This window comes from Sinohyriopsis cumingii, chromosome 4 (assembly GCF_028554795.1).
Source record: "Sinohyriopsis cumingii isolate HCF-2022 chromosome 4, ASM2855479v2, whole genome shotgun sequence".
NCBI classification, from domain to species: Eukaryota; Metazoa; Mollusca; class Bivalvia; order Unionida; family Unionidae; genus Sinohyriopsis; species Sinohyriopsis cumingii.
In genome coordinates this window covers 12021895-12044976 of record NC_142964.1, presented here as the reverse complement: position 1 = coordinate 12044976, position 23082 = coordinate 12021895, and the positions used below count along the sequence as shown (strand labels likewise).

The 23082-nt window shown below is 37.3% G+C and overlaps 1 protein-coding gene across 1 annotated transcript in view; it reads left to right on the top strand.

The window, feature by feature from the left end:
• Nucleotides 1-1390: 1390 nt before the first annotated feature.
• The window catches only part of LOC149800634 (allatostatin-A receptor-like), a 70146-nt gene continuing 48454 nt past the window's right edge, over nt 1391-23082 (top strand). The window contains exon 1 of the mRNA XM_089954639.1: nt 1391-1549. The gene's annotated coding sequence lies outside the window, so the exon portion shown is untranslated. The remainder of the gene's footprint in view (nt 1550-23082) is intronic.

Here is a 23082-nt window from a genome sequence, read left to right as displayed (position 1 = left end):
TTTCAGTCATATCGCTACGATGTCTGCATTGTGACAGTTTTTAGCGATGTCTAGCACTGGGGCATCATGCCGCAGACATGTAGCATGTCCCACCCAGTCACATTATCCTGTCACCAAGCCGACCACTCCTAATACTAACCTCTTAATGCTGAGTGCCAAGCAAGACAGCTGTTAGTACCATTTTTGTAAGTCTTTGGTATGACTCGGTTTAGGATCGAACCCACGACCTCCCGCATCAGAGGCGGACGCTCTAACCACAAGGCCAAGCTAACTAGGAAAGTGAAAGTCTCGCCGGCTAACTTTTTATAGCTACAGAATGGCGATTTTTCGCGTATGCCTGACGTTAACATTATGATATTATTGGCTTGTATAGTGTGTAAAAATGGGCATCTGTTGGAGTCGGCTGGTGGCCGAGTGATAAAAGGCGCTCACGTTTATCGGTCACTCGCATATCACCTCGGTTGGCGTGGGTTCAAACCTCTGCTTGGCCAAGTTGATTATGGTGGAAAGCTTCCCAGTAGCTTCCCTTGGGTCAGTGATTCTTACTGGGTTCTTCTTCAAGCATACATATCTATAATATGCTGAAATATGTCGTGAAACTCAAAAAACCACCCGGGACATTACGATCTGGGTCACAATAATCAGTTTTATCAAAACTATGACAACTTTAGGGGCCCCGAGTGGCCGAGTGGTCTAAAGCGCTCTCCGTTACGGATCACTGCCATCTCACCTCTGTCTGCGTGGGTTTGCGTCTCATATTGGGCCAATGTAGGTATGTGAGAAAGCCTGCCAGTAGCTTCTCGTGGGTCGGTGGTTCTTTCCGGGGGTTTTCCTGGGTTCTTCCTCAACCATTAATACTGGCCGCCATGTATAGCCTATCGTGTGCTGAAAAATGGCGTTAAACCCAACAACAACTACAACTATGACAAATTTCAGTGAATGTGTGAAAATATCTTAATTGTGCCATGCAGTTGTCACACGAACAACTCATTTTACGGAGGCGCTGTAGCTCGGTGGTTAGCGCTCTGGACGCGCGACCGAAATAAAGTGAGTTCGAATCCTGCTATGGGATCAACCTGTGTTGGCTTCAGTCGCTTGTCCATGGGCAAGGTATCTTACTCTAATGGCCGCACCATTTTATAAGCTACTTGTGCTGTTATGCCGTAAAACACCAAATCAACCACAGTCCACTTTAGCTCAGGGCTGTTTACATGCTAATACGGCAGATTATCAGCAAAACCGCTAGCTGAACGTTTTTTTTTAAAAATTTTTATTTAAAAAATCCATTTTATTAGATACTTGCAGAAGCGCCTAGTGTGACCAGTTCTAAGTTTCATATACCGGTTTATGCATGTCTATACACCGCTCAGTACAATCGACGTAGCGCCGAGGTTTCTATTCAAGATGGGTCGTGTGATTTGTTCATTCATATAGGTCGACGTAGATATATTTGCAGTGTGTGTTTATGTAAATATTATTGTAAACACAAGACGCATGATCCGACACCAGGGAAGGGCGAGTGTATTAGGTCTATCTTACTGAGTCTGAAGTAAGTACGCAGTTATTATTATATATGTATGTGACACTTCGCCTGTCCATTTTAGTCAATAATTTACTGTGAGAATACAGTTTAAAGGAATTAATCTGTAATTCATTTCGTTGGGGTTGTTTATATTCAAGATATTTCCAGTTGTCATATAAGATAGACTTGGTCTGTTATGTTTATTATAACAAATGTATATCTCGGTGTGCTTTGTTTTGTATGCAAAGGGATTTAGTTAGTATTCTTACATGAAAATGCATTTGCAGCATTGTTGGACGAGGTGTATCAATGTGGCCGTACACACATATCAATATCGGATTTCACACACCATTGGTGACCTTATGTTATTATACGTATCCATGTTCTTGCTCGTACATAATTTTTTTTTAAAAATGCATTTCACGTCGTGTTCTTAAGATGAGCTTTATATGATTGCAAATCTACGCATGTCCGAAACTAAAGATTGATAGCGAAGTGCTTCAGAAATCATGAGCATTTTTACGCTTTGCAAAAAACACATTTTAGCACAATTGTTACGAAGAATTTTACAAAGTTTAAATTAAAGTCGAGACCTAATGCGAATGCACTAATTGTTATTTGCAACTTTTCGGTCTATCCTACGTTCAATCCAATCTCAAAGATAGCCGAGGTGGTTCATATATATATTGCTGTGTCACGGCTGAGGAAAGGTGGCGCTCTGCAGTTTTTTATTTTGCATAGGGTTAGATTTTTAAAGAAAGAGAAATTTCCCTGGTTGTCCTTGTCGGATATACTGGCTATTTTAAAAAGACCTTGTATTATCGTAGCATTGTTCATAAAAATGTGTATTCCTTTTATTTTGTTGTATGATCGGTGTGTGTAATATGTATTGTGGTATATACAGCTTGGCCTTACTTCAGATATGCACCTTTCAAAAACTGCGAGCTCCGCTTGGTCAATTTCACTTCCTGGACTTCAGAGGTAAATTGTAAAACAAGGAAAGATAATTACTTTTTAAAAAAAAACATTTTATATATTTGGTAATTCATTCATTACACTTTCAGACGCTGGTATTGTCTAGTCTGGCAAAAATCCTTTTCCCTGTTTTCATATCTGCTAAAGATTATGTACTTTAGACTAATTCAGGCTGACTTTGTTAGCACACGGGAGCAGACATTTTGGTTTATCGTATGCTTAGATCATGTACACTTTCCGCAAGTACAATATACAGAGAAATTTCAAACACATTACATGAAAGTAACATAGAGGTATACCATCATTCTCTCCATTGTGTATGTTGCAAATGCAAACTACTTTACCTTACACCCGCCACTCAAAAGTTAATAATTACCGTAGAGCGCCCCCAACATAATTCAGCCACTCGTCCCAGAGACGAGTGAATTGCAAGAGTTACTTGTCCCTGCCCGTAATATGCTCAACACAGTAACGATCTCCACATCGATTCTTGCGCTTTTATAATAAAATAAAACATAAGTACCAGCTACAAGCTTGATGCTAAAATCGGTTTGATACAAAATATTGTTTTCTAATACATGGCTCCTTAAGGGGGAAAAAGACGAAGTTTGTAACTTGAGAATTTGCAGTTGCAGACATAGGCCGTGGTTTCTAGGTGGTATTACCGTTTATAGTGAAACCTTAGAGTCATAATTTTCCATTCCAACGAGGTGTAACACATCTTTTTGAGTTTGATACAGAATCTTCCAGGAGGAACCACATGTCAACTTTTTATGAGTATAGTCTGGTCTTTGTTACGCTTGTTCCGTATCATTAGTATTTACAAGACAGTGTCGCTTTATTAATACATACTTATAGAGATATCGGCTTGCATCTTGCATTTGGCATGACAACGTGTCAATCAAGCTCCATTCTTGAAAATTCTGGTGACCTGGGGTAACTTTAACACTGCCTGACCAAATGAAAAATCATACAAAATGTCACATTCTCTGTCGCAGATATCAGACTCATAAATATTTGTGATAACTTGTTGAGCCTAGATCTACCGGCACATTTTGTGATGGCAAATCCAGGTTTGTGTAGTTTTGCAGTAAGACTCAAATTATAAACAAATTTATATTGTGTGTTAGTCGAAGCCTTATCATACATATATTCGTATTTTTTCCCCATTCACTTATTCTCCTTTCTTTTTTTCCCCTTAGCTGATAGAAATGTCTAGCACATGTTTTCTAAACAGTGACAATGCTTAAACGCAATTAAGGTACGCGGTATTAATGTCTACAACTGTAGACATGTGCTCAAGAATTATCATGAAAAAAAACCCATTCAAATAAACAATGGGATATCGAGAAGCATATTTTTAATATCTCATGTAGTGGCTGGTATGACTGCTGTGGTAATGATTGATGCCCGCACTAATAGGAGTATACGTTACAGGAAATGTCCATCCATCCCAGGGGATAATCCATCACTATCCTATTCTTGTAACCTAATTCCATCTACACTGACTGCGGGAGAAGGTCCTTATTTGGCATAATGCTGAAGGAGGGAAGAATACGTAGACCCAAACGAGATGCACCCAAAGGAGGTCGTTTAAAAAAAAAAGGAACAAAAAATGAACAGTATAAATGAGTATTGGTCAGGTTAAACAGGATGCATTTGTGTGATTTAGATTTTTAACATATCTAAAATGTCTGCAGCGTGACAGTTTATTGTGATGTCTAGCACTGGGGCATCATGCCGTAGACATGTAGCATGATGTCCCATCCAGCCCCGTTATGCCGACAGTCCTAGCACCAAACTCTTAATTCTGAGCGCCAAGTAAGGCAGCAGCTAGTACCATTTTTATGTCTTTGGTATGACTCGGCCGGGATTCGAACCCACGACCTCCCGTATCCGAGGCGGACGCTCTAACCACTAGGCCACCGGAGCGATTTCTTCACATCACAGTGACGCTGAATGACTGTAAAATGTCACTGCAAATGCGAATATCGTTAAGAAATGGACATAATGCAACATTATATATTCATGATATTTATCCGTGTCAGCATCAGACTAGCTTCGAGTATCTGTGTAAGAAAAAAACGAAGTCATCTCCTATGCGACATGTTCTAGATTGCCAACAAAGAGACAAAGTAGTTCATGTTATTTATTTTTGACGCAATCCAAATGGTAATCAATGCTGAACTTTCGCAATTGATAGGGTAGAAAATGAGTTCAAATTTATTCTCAAGGTGCGAATCTGTATCTACTGGTCCCATGGACGACTACGTAGTACATTTTACTCTGCTTAGTCAGGAATAGAGTAGGAATGATTGAGTCCTTTGGTTTCTTATTTTGCATTTCCGGCCAGCTGTACAATCAATGATTTTTCTGCAGATTACTACGCCAACATACATCCATTTTTTCTAAAAAAAATTGATTCACAAAAGTAACCGAGGTGGTCCGAATGATACTGTGTGTGTGTGCGTGTGCGTGTTAACTTAAAAAAACAACAACATACAATTTTGTTAGGTTCTCCAGATAGAACAGAAGAGAAATAAATATCCTGATCAGAGAAAGACGAAATGCCGTTTTACCTTAATACGTCGTATTCAGTCAAAGCGTTAGAAAAAATAATGACGCACGCTAAGTGGAATTTTCAGATCGTTTCCTGCAGTAATCGGAGTGTATTCCCATTAGGGTATCAATCAGTTTACAGTTTAGAATATGTAATGGCACGTATTTGCATTCTTCACATTTGGTTGTTGTTTTATTCCGTAGAGATTTCATATAATACTAAAAGATTTGCTAAAGTCGTTATTTCCCAATCAGTCTTGGAAGTTGGCTCTGTTGCGAGTCGCTCATTCGTTTTATTTCAGCTGCTCTGAACGCGCGCCGACCCTATAAGGATTAAGTCAAGTCAACTTGTCAGATCATCGCCATCAGGAAGAAAAATATACATTCATTAAAAAATTGTTTTTCGGTCAGGACAGCGATCATACATGCTTTCAGATCTAAACTTTGTTTTTGTTTTTAGGTCATGATAGCGACCATACATGCTTTTAGCTCTCAAATTTGATTTTGTTTTTAGGCCAATATAGCGATCATACATGCTTTTAGCTCTAATTGTCACAGACCAGAAGAGCGTATTGGAAGGTTCTTCACCATGGTCTGTCGTCCTTCCGTCCGTTGGCACAAGCTTGTTATCGATACTCCTCAGAAACACGTGGTCTTACTTTTTTCCAAAGCTTTGAAGAGAGAAATATTCGAGCTAGTGATATGAATTCAGTCGGTTTGTTTCTCGTATTGAATGCTGTACTTTAAAGATAAAACTATTCTTAAAGCTTTAGTATTTTGTTAGCCAGGGGTAGAAATGTTACTAAGTTAGTCATAACAAGTTGGGGATTTTTTAAGGTCCTTCAGTGGCTTTTCATTAGTCCCCTGTTCCAGGGAGATTTATTTCAAAATTATCCAGAATATGCCAAGAGGGTAATACATATTTTAATGTTGCCCAGGGATTATGTAAAATAAAATAAATCATGTTGACCTTACAGAGCTCGGAATGTAAGGGTGCTGCCTCGTGAGGCGTAAATGTGGCGTGCGCGGTTCGTAAGGGGAGCTTTAAAGCATAGTCATCGTTGAACTAGGCTTGTCTTCTTCAAAGTAAGGTTAAAAGATCCATAATATCGAGTAGCTTCATTTACTTTTGGCTTTGGTCACTATACTCCTTCTCATTACATGGAGATTTGTGCGTCGCAAACATCAGCTCTGTATTGCAAGACGGCTGATGCAGTCTCACACATCAGCTCTGCATCGCAAGGCGGCTATAGCGGTGTCTCACATCCCCAGCGCCACTTAAGTTTTGATGGGACCAGTGAGAAAGCAAAGTAACGGCACCATTAAAGATTGACCTTGGTTTATATCTGAATGTCGTCATGCACACGTGCCATAAAGTTAAAAGCCCGCACTTGCTTGACTGGCCAGTGGGAGAGGTCATATTACCGTTGACTGCGGTAAACTAACTTTACCAAAGATGGTTTATTTCAACGAAATTTGAAGCGCAGCTCTATTTCCAGCATACCATGACATACATTCGCAGTTTTGCAAACCCACCCCCCCCAACTTCATTCCCAATTTGATGGAAGTACGGTTTAATGTTTGTGTATGCGTGCGTTTTTGTAAAAATTATTTTTAACGTATCTTTAACAGTTGTTCAGTCACATCACTACAATGTTTGCAATGTGGCAGTTTATAGTGATGTCTAGCACAGGCGCATCATCCCACCCAGTCACATTATCCTGACACCAGGCCGACCAGACCTAACGCTAACCTCTTAATGCGGTGCGCCTAGTGAGGCAGCTGTAATTATCATTTCTACAAGTCTTTAGTATGACTCAGCTGGGGTTCGAACCCGTAACCGCCCGTATCCGAGGCGGACGCTCAGTTGGATTTTCAGCTTGGTGTGTAGTCCAGTAATGAAAATATAGTTTAGCTGTGTATATAAATCATCATGATTGGTTTATTGATTTCGCTTGTGGGGCATTAGTTCCAGCGCAGCAATACAATATCCTTTTTTATTTATAGAAGATTACCAATATATTAAAGAATGCCTGTATATGGTAATAAACCCTGTGCCGTTTTTATCATGGAGTAAATTCCTTGACCTTTTTGGTTATTAATTTTCGTTTATATCCCCAAGAGTTGCATATTTATCAGCTTTAGCTAGTTCATAGGAAAACAAGTTTGAATGTTGTGACAGAATTATTGTTGTTTTTTTTTTAAAACTTGTTTTCTAGCAATTATCAAAAATCCATGAAGATGGCAATCTTAAGAGTAAAATGTAAAATCACAGCATTCGAAGCATGAAACCATGGTTCTGTAGAAATAGTGGTATTTGGATTTTGAGTAGTGGTATTTGTGCTTTGAATAGTGATATTAGTACTTTGAATAGTGGTATTTGTACTTTTGAATAGTGGTATTTGTACTTTTGAATAGTGATATTAGTACTTTGAATAGTGGTATTTGTACTTTTGAATAGTGATATTTGTACTTTTGAATAGTGGTATTTGGACTTTTAATAACGGTAGTCGTACTTTTGAATAGTGATATTTTGTACTTTTGAGTTGTGGTAGTTGTACTTTTGAATAGAGGTATTTATATTCTGAATAGTGGTATTTGTGCTTTGAATAGTGGTATTTGGACTTTGAATAGCGATATTTGGACTTTGAATAGTGGTATTTGGTTTTTGTATATTGAGATTTGGACTTTGAGTAGTGGTACTAGAACTTTTGAATAGTGATATTTGGATTTTGAATAGTGGTATTTGTACTTTGAATAGTGGTACTTGTTCTTTTGAATAGTGGTATTTGTACTTTTGAATATTGGTATTTGGATTTTGTGTAGTGGTATTTGTACTTTGAATATAGTGGTATGTGTACTTTTGAATAGAGATATTTGGATTTTGAGTAGTGCTATTTGTACTTTGAATAGTGGTTTTTGAACTTTGAATAGTGGTATTCGTATTTTCAATAGTGATACATGTGCCTTGAAATTCAGGCAAGATGCTGTAGGGAAATCTCATATTGGCTATTTCAATTTTGGGGGATGGATTTTTCTTATGTGTTTCTATCTATCTATCTCTCTATCTTTCTATCTATCTATCCCACCCATTGAATACTTTTATGTATATTTGATTTAATTTGTATTTGATTTAATTTAATTATTTGTAAGTTTTAAAATCTTTTTATTTTTAATTTCATTACATGTCAATGTAATGTAATTTTGCTTCCTAGGAATTGGATATTTTCCAGAAAATTCAGTTTGACCTGAATCTTTTTATAAATACCTAATAATAGAAACACTGCTTCTATGTTTGACTTAGTTTCCGACCTTGATTCAGAAATCACTGAGACAAGTAAATAACTTTTTATTTTCAATTATTCTCGGAGTAAAATGATTGGTTTTTATCAACGTCATACTGGGAGTACGTGATTTTATATGTAGACAGCCTCTTTTTTGTAATTTTGGGTTTTCCGAAATTGCGCAGTATTTAGGTTTTATACCGATGTCTATAGAGAAATTAATTAGTTGGGCTTTTACACTGGAAAGTGTTTGTTTGTGACCAGTTTGTAGTTATATTTTAAATTTTATTAAGATTATTTGGATTCTAAAAGATAATTTCTTTTTTCCTGAATATATTTGAGTGCTCATACAGAATTATTGGACAAAGAATTCAAACACTTTAACATTGTTTGTGAATCAGCAAAGAACTGTAGACACGTCAACAACATACTGATTACAGTATACGTCAATGCCTTCCATTTTGGATTTTTCATCGGGACTCGAGCTCAAATTTCATTAGAACATTTCATTACTAGGATTTCTAAAATTTAATTCGTGGATTAGTCTTGGATTATTTTTGGATTTGAATCTTAAATCCGTAAGTTCTTATTTTTTTTTCATTTTTACAGTGTTTTTCCAGGGAAATAAACTAGCTGTTAAATTTTCAAAGCTTCTTGTTTTCACTCTTTCTTTTGTTACTGTTTATTAGAGTCGAACACGTAACATAAAAATATGTTTTAGCGATTTCATATGTGATAAAAAAAACTTTTCAAGGCTAGAGATAAATTAAGTTGTTTATTTTCAATATCAGCAATGGGATGTGATCTTGTTACGACAATGTCACGAACCGTATGCTACTGCACGTAAATAGCAAGGATAGTATTGCTATTATCAAAAACTACATTACCATCATTGTACCTCACCACGATGTAAAACACTTTTAAGGTAAGAGTTTGGTTAAACTGTTCTGTACATTTTCTCCAGATTTCTGCACTCAGATTTCAGTATCATCCTAAGAAATTGTAACCTTCTCACGCCCAGTACCTGGTTTTGTCATTAAATGCGTAGAGATATTGTAACCTTTTCACGCACAGTACCTGGTTTTGTCATTAAATGCGTAGAGAAAATGTTCGGGTATGAAGTGAGACTGACAATTCTGTGGTCAGAAATGGTATGTTTTGCTTTAGTTTACCCGATTTTAAAACACAAAACGAGGTGTTTCAAAAATTGGGAAATGTAGTTCCCAGTCATGTATGCTTCTCATCAGACACTTCTCCCCACCCCAAAACCAAGGTCTAATTCGTTCGAGTTTCTTATTTTCAGGCCTGTGTTTTGTTCGGTTGAATATGTATATTAGGCGCCACAGTTACATTAGTGAACTCAGTTAAGGGGACTTCTTTTTTTAAATTAAGTAACTTGATAAAAAACGTTTATTTATTTTTTTTTTGTCGTTGAAAACTCAACGGTGCCATAGGGGACAAAGGTTAGTTCAATCAAAAGTAGCAATTGAAACTGTAAGCTCGCATATCGAGAATTCCAAACCGTTGATGTTGAAAATTTTATTTCGTATGTCGAGTTTTTCATTTTGATCTGTTGAATTACATTGAGTTGGTTGAATGTTTCTTTTTATATATCGAGTTTTTAAATTGTATGGGTTGTGTTGAAACATCACTTACATATCGAGTTTTTAAATTGTATCGGTTGTGTTGAAACGTCACTTACATATCGAGAATTAGTTCACATGTTGAATCAAATTGTTTGGGTTGAAGTTCCATGTTGAATTATCTGTTGAAAGTTTCATTTCCTGTGTCGATTTTTTAGATTTTAATTATTGAATTATGCAGCTGTGGTTGAAAGTTTGATGTATGTTGAAAATTCCATCTTCACGGATTGAACCAAATTCTTTGTGCTGAAAGTTTCATTTCATCTGCCGAGTTTTTTAAAATTTTATCTGTTAGTTTACATGCGTAGGTTAAAAAGTTCCATTTTTTGTGTTGAGAATTCTCCAGTTTAATATGTTGAATCAAACATTGTTGATATTTTCTATCATCCATACATATATATGATGTTTAAGGGGACTTTGCTCTTTTTGCCCGTAAATATTGAGATAAGAGAAGAACTGCGTATATTTTTGGCCCATGATATTCCAAATATTGGTTACAATTAGAACACAAGTAAATATTACAAAATTTAAGCACGCTGCTACCTTCCTCGTGTGCTTAAAGAGAAAAATACTTCGGTTCGTTTAGATGATGGATACGCCTGTAGAATTAATTTTCGTCACCAAAATATCAAGAACAAATTTTTGGGGCGGGTGCTTTTTTATTTAATGATTAAGTTCTGTATTTGTATCACATTGAACTAAAAGGGTTAAATGGCTGTGTATTGATTGTAGCGTAATGCCGGTTGAAGTAGTCATTTTGCATGCGTGTGGCATTTTTTTGTGTTTTGTTGCACGCTTTTTGCAAGAAAAACCAATCGTGTGCCTCAAAAGTGTTTTCCTCAGACCCTAATAAGGGCTTGGTAATTATACTCAATAAAGGGTAATTGAAAGGTGTATCATACGATCAAAAGGTCACCTCAGTTTAGCATGGATTTCAGGGGCGGATCCAGAAATGTAGCTTATAGGAAGCTTCTGCATTTTACGTATTTACAGGGCATAAATCAGCCATCTAACTGTCAATAACACTTCGTCAAGAAAAAGGCTTGGAGGCATCGTGCTCATTTTTTTGGGGGGGGGGGCAGGAGGGGGATTTCGCTTGTTATAATAGTTTTTCGCCTCATTACTTTAGTTCAGCAATGTTTGTCGAGCGCATGCGAATAAGTATGGAAGAGGTTTTTCTTTTGGGGGTTAAAATTTTAAAGGACATGATTAAAGACGTTAAAAGAAAATTGGGTTTTGCAGAATAACTTTTATCATAGATTAGCTTTATTGGTCGAGCGTAGTGGATGGTTTGAACTTCGCGCAATAAAGCAATCTGTAGGTTCAGGGGTCTGTAGGGAAGATGCGGGTCCGGTCCTGAGGCAAGGCGAGCGAATCAACCGCCTTGGGCCCCGCGCTTTCAGGAAATCAATTTTTTGTGTGCTTGGGCCCGGTTCATCGCTGTTGCTGCCTTGGGCCCCGCACATTCTAGGTCAGGGCCTAGGAAGATGTCATGGTCAAGGTAGTCTGATAAGAAAATGATTTCTTCTGCACAGTAACCGTTTGTTCAAGAACTCATACCTTGACCAAAGGTCCAGGTTACTGAGACCATTTGGTAATCAATCTCCCGGGCTGACCGTGTCCTAGTATTTCCTACACAGAGGATTAATTATTATGGAAGGGTAGATGCGTAATGTGTCGTTCATGGTACTCTTGCTCAAAGATAAAAATGTACGAATATAGCAATTTTAAATGATTGCACATATACATATACTTGTATCCACCGGTATTGTAGATATTTTACCGTATAAAGTATGCGTTACTAAAGATGCATTCTTATCATTTGCCATAGGGCCCCAGGTGGCTGAGTGGTCTAATGCGCACGCCTTTACCGATCATTACCATCGCAGTTATATCGGCGTGGGTTTCAGTCTTGGGCTCGGCCAATGTTGGTATGTGAGAAAACTGCCAGTAGCTTCCCGTGGGTCGGTGGTTCTCAACGGGGTTTTCCCTGGTTCTTCCTCAGCCAATTATATTGGCAGACATGTATAGCCTATTTTACATTGAGAGATGTCGTTAAACCCGAAAGCAACACCAACCTTTTGCACCCACTCTACCATCCCATCCCATCCCATCCCCGCTTCCATGTCATGAGTCGGAGGAAAATTACAAAGTACGCAGACAACATTCAGGTCTCACTGGACAGTTTATCTGGTGAATTTTCATCCGACAGTGACCTATTACAGAAAAATGAGAATAATTTTACACTGAAGATGCAAATAAAAACAAACTTTCGTAGAAAGCATGCATGTGAGATTTTTACTGCGGCAATCAGGTTAATTCCTTATACAACTAGTGGCTTTTATACTGAACCAACACTGACACCAACCCCTCTTTTTACATTCATTTTTGACAGCAAAGAGCTATTTTGAATATTTTCCTGGGACAAGGCAGGTAAAAGAATCAGTATGTGCCTTATTCATGAATAAAGTTCACTAGTACTATAACAAATTAGCATACTTTTCATCACCCCTCAACCATCTCGATTGTTAGATATTATCTCTATAGCAGACATACGTAGATTCGAAGTCAAGTCAGCTGTTCATTTGCAGCCCAAGTTACGCATTTGATATCCAGTGCTAGCCTAACTTTGACAGGCAGTCACCAAACAAGTCAACCCATTTTCAAGTCTAACTCAAAGTAAATCTGAACCACATTACAGATTTAGCTTCTGTGTGAATTTATAAATGCTAGGCTTATCATAATTAGGTTCATGCCTTCTACCTTAAAAATTAGGGAGGTGTCAAAATACGAAACTGTCCAGTGAGACCCGGGTACATAAGTACAGTCGGTTATAAGGAATAGTCTAAGATCACCGCTGAGCGTGAACACGTGGTAAACGGTGCTTGGACAAAATGGTAGCGGACGAAATCATACGGACAAAATGGTATGGACAAAATGTTAAGTGGACATAATGGTATTGGACAAATTGGTATGGATAAAATGGTATGGGACAAAATGGTACTAGGATTAATTGGTATAGACAAAATGGTATGGTTAAAATGTTGCAGACAAAATGGTATGGGACAAAACAGTATAAAATGGTACATATATTAGAATTTCGATTGCTAATGAAAATAATAATTACCTAAAGTCATAATAAAACTTAATTTTTATATACATTTTAAAATATTCACGCGTCCATAAACTAACTGAAAAAGATACCAATACAAATGATTTTTATTAAATTCGTGTGACTTCGGAAATGTTAATTGTATTTTATTTTTAAAAAAATAAAGTGAAACTGCAAATAACTTATGTCGACTCTTTCAAAATGCAACGATACCAAATAGTATTTCAATGCGTATTTAATGACTGTTTTTCTTTTACATACCCTTAATTTTTGGTGTCCCGTCGTTTGCGCGCATGTCAAAAATGCGCCGACAATATATTGCAGCAATTGTGACATTTGCGATTAGCGGAAAAGTGACACGCTAGAAAGCCTGGTAAGACTTACGAGACGTGTGTATATTGCGTATATTTGGTGACTGTCTGCCGTGCAAAATTTTCGTAACTCGTACGAGTGACATTTTCCGAACTGCGCGAGTTGAACCTAAAATATAGCCAATCTGGTGTTAGACAAAAGCTGACAGTTTAGAGTAGAATAAACTAAATTGCAGTCTGAGTTGCAACAGTATTGTACGGCATATAGAGTTTATCGTTCAAAGTATCAAAGTAAACTGCGCGCTAACATCTGGGGTGCCTTAATTTTTGTAGTTTGAATCTAAAGCTGAAAACAGTTGCATATCATTTTAAGAGGACTTTATCGTCTTGATTATTTATATTTTTAAACTTGTAAAGAAAATCATCATGTTAGAATATGTTACTTCTCAAAAAGGGACTCGCAAGCTTGTATTTCAAGGTTATTTATTTACCAAGAACACCGATGGCAGTGATGGCAAGGAGCTCTGGCGTTGTGAAAGAAGAACGTGCAAAGCATGAATTCATACACAAGCGAATGTAATCGTTCTTGAAGTTGGAGTTCATAATCACATGGTAACGCATGGGCAAGTGGAGGTTGAAACAGCTCGTGCCAACATGAAAAGGAGAGCAGAAACAACCGAAGAAGCAACACGATCGATTGTTTACAGTGAATTGCTGAGTGTTGCAGTTGCAGCCGCTCATCTACTTCCAAAACGAGCAACCTTATCACGAGATGTACGAAGGCATAGTCAAATGGCTGAACCGAATGATCAACAAGACATTATGGTTTATTCTCAGACACAGAGCAACCACCCATTCATCCGTGTCAACCGAGATAACATGATCATTTTTGCAGCCGACGATGATCTGGATTTCATTTCGAGATGCCAACATTGGTTTGCCGATGGCACATTTCGAGGCAGCCCGAGTGGATACGATCAACTCTACACGATACATGGCTTTTTCAATGGCGAAGTTTTTCCTGCAGTTTATGCATTACTATTCGAAGAAAAAACGAACAAGCATATCAACAACTCCTTCAAGAAATTCTCATCTTGCATGCAGGTTTAGATCCAGTTACTGTTGTATTTGATTTTGAATTGGCAGCAATTAGAGCTTTTCAGAATATATTTCCGATGGCAACAGTAACTGGATGCATGTTTCACTTCGGTCAGTGCGTCTGGAGGAAACTGCAATCAGAAGGTTTTTTCAGAACGTTATAGAGATGAACCTGATTTCGCGCTTCGTGTCAAGCGTCTTCTCGCTCTAGCATTTATTCCAACAGATAGCGTCATAGAAGTCTTCGAAATTCTGACCGCAGATCCACCGTACCGAGAAATTGAAGTAATATGTGATTACATGGAGGACAACTTCATCGGAAGACCAAGGAGAGGAATAAGAGGTACACCAAGATTCGCAATTCAGTTGAATTCTAGATGCATCGATAACCTACCTCGCAGCAACAATGCACTCGAGGGTTGACACAATGCTTTTAACAACGTTGTTGGTTTTGCCCATCCGACCGTCACAAAATTGGCGCGAAAACTACAACAGGAGCAGCATAGCACTCAACTTAAGCGTCGTCAAATGGAACTGGGAACAACAACCGGAAAGAAGAAGAAAACATATGTTCGCATCAACGAAGCACTTAACACCATAGAGGTCGATTACAATAACCGAGATCCGGTTACATATTTGGGAGATATTGCTAGAGTGTTAAATATAAATGTTATCTGACTGCGACTAGGTTAAAAAGTTTGACCTCATATGATAAATTTTATTTGAGTATGCCTTGAATATATGACATTTTGTAGTTAATATTTTCTCTTTCTAAATTATATTGTATAGTAGTCAGAGGTTTTGTACTTGTCTTTTGTCATGTAGCTTTGTAGTTTGCGCTTTAGTTTTCTTGAATTGCTTTTTTATTTTAAAATTGTTTGTATAGGTAATTATTATAAATCATCCATGGTCATTTCACAATAGCAGCATATTAATGTTATTTAGTAAAAACTTGTCTGTTTTTTTACATTTCGTATTAATAAAATTGTAGTCGTACCATTTTGTCTGTACCATTTAATCCTAGTACCATTTTGTCCCATACCATTTTGTCCGTACCATTTTGTCGGCACCATTTTATCCATACCAATTTGTCCAGTACCATTATGTCCACTTAACATTTTGTCCGTACCATTTTGTCCGCTACCATTTTGTCCGGCCACCGTGGTAAACAGCCCGGTATGCATATATTTCTACGGTGACGTTGATTGAGAAATGAATGCAATTATCAATAAGAAAAAATTAACTGAAGTTTTACAAAATAATAATGTAAGTCATGAATGAGTTGATCTTGCGTCTGATTAAATGAGATTGTTACCATATATGGAAACCATATTTTGATTCGATTTTGATCAAACTTGGCTTATATGCTTACATCGTTAAGATGTTGAGTTGTTTCGTGAATGAGCGTGATCGGTGCTTATTTATTTGGTTGTGCTTATCATCAATCTGGAAGCCATAATTCTGATCCGATTTTGATCCAAACTGAATTAGGGTTTATACCATCAAGATCTTGGGCAGTTTAAAAAATCAGCGGGATGAACGCATATTAATGAGCCGATCTTGCATCAGATTCTCTGAACTTGTTAGACTCTTGATCCGTCGAGTCTCATTATGATTTTGTTTGTGAGTAAGGGACTGCATATGAATTAGGCCTATGTCGTTAGAAATTATTTAAAAAATTAATGATATAGTAAAGTAGGTAAAGTCATCATGATATAAAGTTTGAGAGATTGTTTGCATACGTTTCCTTACAGTACTGCGTAAAAGCCTCTTAGGGAAATGGGCAAACTGTTAACGTATCTTTGCCAGGTGAGCAAAATCAGGCCAACTTAGGCCAGTTGTTTGAATTTTCAAAACAAGTCTAATATTTCCACTTTTTAATTATCAAAGCGCGCGCGCGCGCGCACACACACACACACACACACACACACACACCGTAAACATCATCGAGTGAGATAATAATCGACTTGACACTTTAGTAATGAACAGAAGGCTCTAAAAATTGTACTTCATATAATGCTTGGTTAATCCACTCTGCTGATTTCACATCTGCTTGAGAAAATGAAAACGAGTAACTGGGCCGATGGATAAACGAAAGGTTGTTTAAGGAACTCACTTTTATGCTGTATTTTGTTTGTTTATTTATTTGGGAATCTCCATGGACAGATGAAACAGGTCTCCCGTTTTTCTCAGTTTCTGCGCTCTAGAATTTTGCGATCTCTTCTGGTAAATTAAAAAATTATAACACCGAAATGTATCAAAAAGGGTAATTTATAAAATAAAATATACGTAGGTTTAAGTGCTAGAGTTTGTACATGGTTTACTGTAGTATAAGGCATTTTAAAAAATCACGTGAGGTTTCTAGGACGTTGGCTGCAATTTGTTACCAAGACAAGTTCAGTCATCGCAGCAAGTGTCAAACGTTATTTTACCGTACCATCGATTCGCCATGTTAGCAGTCAGACCTGTTGTGTAAATCAAGGTTCTTATGATCTTGATAATATGGCTGCATTTTGTGAATCATCTTGTCTTGAAAATTGTTGACCATCTGTTCCTTAGAAATCAACTGGGAAAATTGTTGTAGCATTGATGCATCTATTGATGGAGATTTCTTTTTGAGCGGTTTAAATGGACTCGTTTGTAACGTACTTGAGTCTGAGCACCATATGGCGAGTGTAAGGGCGAAATGTAATAATTACGGAGGCTGATTTTTTATGCTTATTACCAGTGCTTATCTCAGGCTTGTTATGTAAAGTTTATTGTAAACACTGAGGGTATGAATGTGCAGAACTAAAATGGATTTTAAAAATGTCCATACAGTTTTCTCGTGCTTTGCCATCAATAATGTATGTATGAAGGTTTGGCATTTGCAATTGTATGATTTGAAAATGTTAGAGTTTGGATCAGAAAGTTATGTAAGTGAATAGGGTTACGGAACTTGCATGATTAACTTGATGAGATTTTTTTCAGTCCCATAATAAAAAACCTCTTTCGGGGAGGGATAAAAAAAATAACCATGTGATGTTGCTTTATACTTATATATTGTTTCAGTTTCAGTATGTTCACTTCAGCAAGCCTTGGTCAACTACCATGGTGTGTCCTTGGGCAAGGCTTTTTAGATGCCTTTGCACTAAATAACCTGCTGGTGTTGCTGTGTCATAAATCACCAGATCAAACTAACTCAGACCAATCCAAACGAAACCAAACAGTTCATCCCAACAAAGGGATTCTTGATCATACACGTGCTATATGAGGGACATCGTAGTCATTTTTTGTGATGGATCAGCGTATTAACACATAGGTGCCAAATTGAGTACATTTACATTAATTGGTTCCTCTTTTGTCACAGTGGTTGTTAGAATGTCCCTCATTACATCAAAAAGTACTGGAGAACTTAATATAGCTCAGTAAAGTTTAATTGTGGCATTGTTTCTTTTACAAATCCATGAATGAATGACATAACAGCAATATCTCCAAGCAACTTTTTTGAGAAGATAGGATGATAACGGTACATTTTTACAGAGGTCATTGTTTTGAATACAACCGTAGGATAGACACGCACACTCTCTCCCCCTGCCTCCACCCTCTTTTATATTTCTGAAAATTGTTTAGGGCTTAATTTGCTGTATGCTAGAATTTATTTATTTGTGCAGAATGTGTACGGCCAAATAAATACATTTACATTATTGTATGATGTGTGCAGAATGTGTACTGCCAAATAAATAGTTACATTATTGAATGATGTGTGCAGAATGTGTACTGCCAGATAAATACATTTACATTATTGTATGATGTGTGCAGAATGTGTACTGCCAGATAAATACATTTACATTATTGAATGATGTGTGCAGAATGTATACTGCCAAATAAATACATTTACATTATTGTATGATGTATGCAGAATGTGTACTGCCAAATAAATACATTTACATTATTAAATGATGTGTGCAGAATGTGTACTTACAAATAAATACATTTACATTATTGAATGATGTGTGCAGAATGTGTACTGCCAAATAAATACATTTACATTATTGTGTGATGCTATGTGCTTGTTCAAATTCATGAACTGCTGAATATGTTCGAGCTCTGCCGAATGTGTTGAATGGCTAAGGACTGTCTAAATAAATTGATGATTCACACTCTTCGGAGTGAAATGGAGTTACAAAACCCATGTCAATTGGTTGAAAATTTAGGCTGTGATTTTTGTTTGATAGTTGAGCAAGTAAGTTGTCAAGATGAAAAAGTTCACAGGTAGATGGAGGAACTTAGCTATGCAGTGACTGCATGGTTTTGTTGTGTGGCCAAACTCCACTTAGGAATGAAATGACTGCATGGTTTTGTTGTGTGGCCAAATTTCACTTGGCTATGAAATGACTACATGGTTTTGTTGTGTGGCCAAACTCCACTTGGCTATGAAATGACTGCATGGTTGTGTTGTGTGGCCAAACTCCATTTAGCTATGCAGTGACTGCATGGTTTTGTTGTGTGGCCAAACTCCACTTGGCTATGCAATGACTGCATGGTTTTGTTGTGTGGCCAAACTCACTTGGCTATGCAATGACTGCATGGTTTTGTTGTGTGGCCAAACTCAACTTAGCTATGCAATGACTGCATGGTTTTGTTGTGTGGCCAAACTCCTCTTGGCTGTGCAATGAATGCATGGTTTTGTTGTGTGGCCAAACTCAACTTAGTTATGCAATGACTGCATGGTTTTGTTGTGTGGCCAAACTCCACTTGGCTATGCAATGACTGCATGGTTTTGTTGTGTGGCCAAGCTCCAATGACTGCATGGTTTTGTTGTGTGGCCAAACTCAACTTAGCTATGCAATGACTGCATGGTTTTGTTGTGTGGCCAAACTCAACTTAGTTATGCAATGACTGCATGGTTTTGTTGTGTGGCCAAACTCCTCTTGGCTATGCAATGAATGCATGGTTTTGTTGTGTGGCCAATCTCAACTTAGCTATGCAATGACTGCATGGTTTTGTTGTGTGTCCAAACTCCACTTAGCTATACAATGACTGCATGGTTTTGTTGTGTGGCCAAACTCCACTTAGCTATACAATGACTGCATGGTTTTGTTGTGTGGCCAAACTCCACTTGGCTATGCAATGACTGCATGGTTTTGTTGTGTGGCCAAACTCCACTTAGCTATGCAATGACTGCATGTTTTTGTTGTGTGGCCAAACTCCACTTGGCTATGCAGTGACTGCATGGTTTTGTTGTGTGGCCAAACTCCACTTTGCTATGCAATGACTGCATGGTTTTGTGGTGTGGCCAAATTCCACTTAGCTATGCAATGACTGCATGGTTTTGTTGTGTGGCCAAACTCCACTTAGCTATGCAGTGACTGCATGGTTTTGTTGTGTGGCCAAACTCCACTTAGCTATGCAGTGACTGCATGGTTTTGTTGTGTGGCCAAACTCCACTTAGCTATGCAGTGACTGTATGGTTTTGTTGTGTGGCCAGACTCCACTTAGCTATGAAATGACTGCATGGTTTTGTTGTGTGGTCAAACTCCATTTAGCTATGCAGTGACTGCATGGTTTTGTTGTGTGGCCAAACTCCACTTTGCTATGCAATGACTGCATAGTTTTGTTGTGTGGTCAGACTCCACTTTGCTATGCAATGACTGCATGGTTTTGTTGTGTGGTCAGACTCCACTTTGCTATGCAATGACTGCATGGTTTTGTTGTGTGGTCAGACTCCACTTTGCTATGCAATGACTGCATGGTTTTGTTGTGTGGCCAAACTCCACTTTGCTATGAATGACTGCATAGTTTTGTTGTGTGGCCAAACTCCACTTTGCTATGAATGACTGCATGGTTTTGTTGTGTGGCCAAACTCCACTTTGCTATGAATGACTGCATGGTTTTGTTGTGTGGTCAGACTCCACTTTGCTATGCAATGACTGCATGGTTTTGTTGTGTGGTCAGACTCCACTTTGCTATGCAATGACTGCATGGTTTTGTTGTGTAGTCAGACTCCACTTTGCTATGCAATGACTGCATGGTTTTGTTGTGTGGCCAAACTCCACTTTGTTATGAATGACTGCATAGTTTTGTTGTGTGGCCAAACTCCACTTTGCTATGCAATGACTGCATGGTTTTGTTGTGTGGTCAGACTCCACTTTGCTATGCAATGACTGCATGGTTTTGTTGTGTGGCCAAACTCCACTTTGCTATGAATGACTGCATAGTTTTGCTGTGTGGCCAAACTCCACTTCCAGTCAAATGAACTGAAAGATATTTCATAGTCTGACTGAGCAATATATGATGTTTAATGCACAGACACATCAATGAAAACCTATGCTATATTCATTTTGCAACGTTTATGCCATGGTATGAATGTGACTTTAGCACTTGCATCTTGTTAATTTGTGTATTGAGGTCACTCTAGTGGGGGATTTGTGTTTCATTAACATATTCCTTGTTGTCATCGCAATCAAGTGCATATTTAGTTGCTATGTTTCAGGGGTGGGGTTGCATACCATCTCAAATGAAGATTTGCCCCTGTGGTGTGGTGTATAATGGTGTCGGCATGTTTGTCTGTGGCAAATACATTTGTTCAATATCTCCTGAACCATTTGAGAGACTGTCATAAAATTTGCTGACACTGTACTTTGATTTTTAGAATCATTTAATTCCTGAGTGTGAAGCCATAGGTATCATAGTGTTGTATACACTGTATGTATCATACATAACAGCTAGAAGGCCTCAAGGTAGATTATTTTGTAACTAATTGCGTTACCTTTTCCTAATTGTATAATTATTATTATTATTGTTATTATCATTATTATTATTATTATACATTTTTATCATGACAAGAGTTTGTGTCCCATGTAAAATTCGGCTTTGTCGGATTAGGAATTTTAGAGTTTTACAGTAGCTTAGTTAAGCATTGGAGTTGTAATCCAAGGGTCATGGGTTTGATACTTCCCCTTTCCAGCCCTGGTTGACTGCCTCAGTGTGTCCTTAAGAAAGACAGTTAGCTCCCATTTCCTCAGCATAACAGTCAATAAGGTGTTAAAGTACATTAAATCCAACCAAAGACAATCAACTCTATCTCACACTCTTCTCCTGTTAGTGTCAATAAGGTGTTAAAGTATATTTAAACCAACCAAAGACAATCAAACCTATGTCACACTGTTCTCCTGGTAATGTCAATAAGGTTTTAAAGTACATTAAAACTTACCAAAGACAATCAACCCTATGTCACACTCTTCTCCTGTTAATGTCAGTAAGGTGTTAAAGTACTTTAAAACCAACCAAAGACAATCAATCAACCCTATGTCACGCTCTTCTCCTGGTAATGTCTTTTGAACTGTTGGAAATATTGTGATGAAAATTGGTATTGGCATTTGTATCATGACAAGAGTTTGTGTCAGATTTCAAGTTTGAGTTTGCATATTGTAACTATTAGAGTTATTTTCCTGAACTTGGCATTTTCTAAGATTGTGACCTGACAGTGCATCTTGTGAAAAGATTTGTTCATCTGATAAGTGTCCTCTCTCTCTCTCTCTCTCTATTCCATATATACTTGCTTTTTAGTCATCTCATAATGCGCCAGCAGATCTGGGTCTGTGCAGTTTGTTAGGAGTAATCAGTAGAACAATCGACATTGATCATGATATACAGGCACCTTATGCTACAATTGTTATAACATATATATATATATATATATATATATATATATATATATATATATATATATATATATATATATATATATATTGTTTTTTTCTTACTACTACTATTATTATTATTATTATTGGCTTCATTTAAAGAGAAGCACATCTGGTTGACTCAGACCAGTCTCAAGTAAGACCATACAGAATTGCATGTACATGTATGGTGATTACACTCACATTAGGTAGATATTTAGTAAGCAAAATTATGCAGAATATTTCCAAGGCAATGAAGGGAGTGTTTGTACTTCTCACCACGATGACATATGAAATACAAAACCTGAATAATCCCCCATTTCACATTGAATAACCTTTGTTCTTTCATTTTTCAATTTTGTGACTTCTTTTTTGTTGTTGATAAACATGATCTGTAACATTGTTTTCCAGTGATGCCCTTACAGCAGATATAACCTTGACTTTAAGTCCATCCCATACAGATTGTTTGCTGAATGTTCATTTATCCAACTGTAGACTGGTGTAGAATTTCTTTCTTTTAACTACCTTAATATTTTCTTCATGGACTGTTTTCCTGCATGCAGATAGAAGTACCAGAGCCAATGAAATATGGACAAACAGCTTTGCTACATCATGGAAGCAATTTTCTTGCATGTGAGAGTAATTACTAGTTTTCCTTTCTATTTTTGATATTTATGGCATTGTCAGTCATTATCATTTCATATTCATCAAATCAGGTTAGATTTATGTCAATTATTATCATTTCATGTTCATCAAATCGGGTCAGTTTTATTTCAGTCATTATCATTTCATATTCATCAACTCAGGTTAGATTTATGTCAATTATTATCATTTCATGTTCATCAAATCGGGTCAGTTTTATGTCAGTCATTATCATTTCATATTCATCAAATCACGTTAGATTTATGTCAGTT